Here is a 2704-nt window from a genome sequence, read left to right on the forward strand (position 1 = left end):
AGCACCGGAAGCTTAGTATACCCTCTGGCGAAACCTGAACGTTACGCTCGCGCACGTTTATTCTTCCATAGAATTAGGAGAGCTATGGCCGAAGATCAAAACCAAAGACCTCTTAAGGACTTCGCCCAACCATCCAACGAAGAACCTAGTTATAGTATAGTAAACCCAACCATCCCAACTATTAATTTCGAACTTAAACCCTCCCTGTTGCAACTAGTGCAACAGAGACAATTCACAGGTCTTGCTACTGAGAACCCAAACCAACATTTAAAAATATTTCTCCAATTAGCAGACACTTTTAAAACTAATGGAGCTTCTCCTGAGGCAATCCGTTTAAGATTATTCCCTTTTTCCCTCAGAGATAAAGCCCTATCATGGTTAGATTCCCTTTCACCCAATTCCATTACGACTTGGGATAACATTAGAAGAGTATTCCTTGCTAGATACTTTCCCCTAAGTAAGACTGCCGTTATTCGAAACCATATAACTAGATTTACCCAGAACCAAGGAGAATCGTTGTTCGAAGCTTGGGAGAGATATAAAGAGCTATTGAGAGCATGCCCACATCATGGTTTAGAAAATTGGTTAATCATTCAGACCTTCTATAATGGACTTCACTATAACACTAAGATGACCATCGACGCTGCCGCAGGCGATGCGCTGATGAACAAACCTTATCCTGAAGCTAGTGCCCTCATCTAAGATATGGCTCAAAACCATCAATCATGGGGAGTCGAACAAGCGACAATTGAGAAGAAGGAAGCCCAAGGAGGAGTACATGAGTTAAGCTCTATAGACATGATGCAAGCTAAAATGGACGCATTAGCCCTTAAGGTCGAGCATATGTGCACAACCCGAATACTGCAGCTACAATTTCTTCGGATTGTGAGATATGTGGAACCAAAGGACACCAATCTGCAGAATGCAGTCTATTAAACGAAACCCACTCTGAGCAAGTGAACTACACCCAAGGGAACCCATATTCGAATACATATAACCCTGGATGGAGGAATCACCCGAACTTCTCCTATAAGAAAAATAACCCTATCCAAAATAATGCACCTCCGAGACAACCAGGTTACCAAGCCCCAAGACCAAATCAACCTATGCAACCTGTACCACCAAAGCCGAGCCTTGAGAAAATTATGGAAAATTTTATCATTGCTCAAACCCAACAAAACAAAGAGTTCATGAACCAAAACATTCACGTTAACGAACTGATTATCCAATTAGGAACCAAGGTTGACCAAATAGTTACTCATACTAAGATGCTTGAAACCTAGATCTCTCAGGTAACTTTAAACCAAGCCCCCCAAACCACACCTGGAGGACAGTTCCCTGGACAACCTCAACAGAATCCGAGAGGACAAGCCAATGCCATTACCCTACGAAGTGGGAATGCTTATGATGAGCCACCAAACCCAAGATTGAGCGAACCCAAAACTTCTAAGGAATATACCGAACCCACGGACAAAGTAAAGGAACCAGAGGAATCTGAAAAACAGGAAGGTCAAGAAAAAGGAGAAGAACCTAAAGATAAAACTTATGTACCACCCCCGCCATATAAACCACCGATACCATATCCGCAAAGACTCAAACAAACCCAGATCAATAACCAGTATCAAAAATTTATTAAGGTTATAGAAAAACTTCACGTAGAAATCCCTTTCACAGAAGTCATCATTCAAATACCTTCTTATGCAAAGTTTCACAAAGACATCCTTACCAACAAACGTAGACTCGACGATCCGAAGCCCTTGGAATGCAATTCTATTTCCGAGAATAAGTTAGCCAAAAAAGATAAAGATCCTGGAAATTTCTCCATTCCTTGTCTTTTGGGAAGTCATGTCATCGAAAAAGCTTTTCTAGACTTAGGAGCTAGTATGAGCTTAATGCCTTTAGCAGTTTGTGAGAGGTTAAACTTAGGAGAACTACAGCCTACTAAGATGTCACTTCAGTTAGCCGATAGATCTGTCAAGTATCCGATAGGCATATTAGAAGATGTCCCTGTTAGGATAGGTCAATTATTTATCCCTACTGATTTTGTTGTCATGGACATCAAAGAGGATAATGATATATCAATCCTTCTAGGTAGACCATTCTTATCAACTGCATGAGCCATAATAGATGTCAAGAGAGGAAACTTGACCTTTGAGGTAGGTGACGAGAAAATAGAATTTATACTTTCGAAATTTCTTATGGCACCTGTGATAGGAGACACATGTTATGTCATAGATATCATTGATGAATGTGTTAGGGAATTAGAACAAGAAGAAATCATAAAAACAATTAAGTTGCCATCAACTCTCATACTGGAAGATGATGACTTTAGGAAACCCTACATCGATGATAACCTTTACGAATGTTTATCCCTTACCCCAGATCCTATGCCATGCCCTAAGAAACCAACCTTAGAACTTAAGGAACTGCCTAAGAACCTGAGATATGAGTTCCTCGATGAAGAGATGAACCGTCCAGTTATAGTCAGTGCTACCTTGAGCCAAGAGGAAACAGACCAACTTTTAGATGTTTTACGAAGATATCCCTCAGCCTTAGGATGTAATATCTCTGACCTGAAAGGTATAAGCCCATCCGCATGCATGCATCGGATTCCGCTCGAAGAAGATTCAAAACCCTCCAGAGAACATCAGAGAAGAATAAACCCTTGTCATACCCCAAAAATTACCCATCATTTTTCCTAAAA

General features: G+C 40.7%; 1 non-coding gene across 1 annotated transcript; it reads right to left on the reverse strand.

The window, feature by feature from the left end:
• Nucleotides 1-468: 468 nt before the first annotated feature.
• On the reverse strand, nucleotides 469-575 carry LOC127124210 (small nucleolar RNA R71). Its single transcript, XR_007803834.1, has one exon. It is a non-coding gene; the product is annotated as a small nucleolar RNA R71 (small nucleolar RNA).
• Between the last annotated feature and the right edge of the window lie 2129 nt (nucleotides 576-2704).

This window comes from Lathyrus oleraceus, chromosome 2, assembly GCF_024323335.1.
Source record: "Lathyrus oleraceus cultivar Zhongwan6 chromosome 2, CAAS_Psat_ZW6_1.0, whole genome shotgun sequence".
Classification (NCBI taxonomy): Eukaryota; Viridiplantae; Streptophyta; class Magnoliopsida; order Fabales; family Fabaceae; genus Lathyrus; species Lathyrus oleraceus.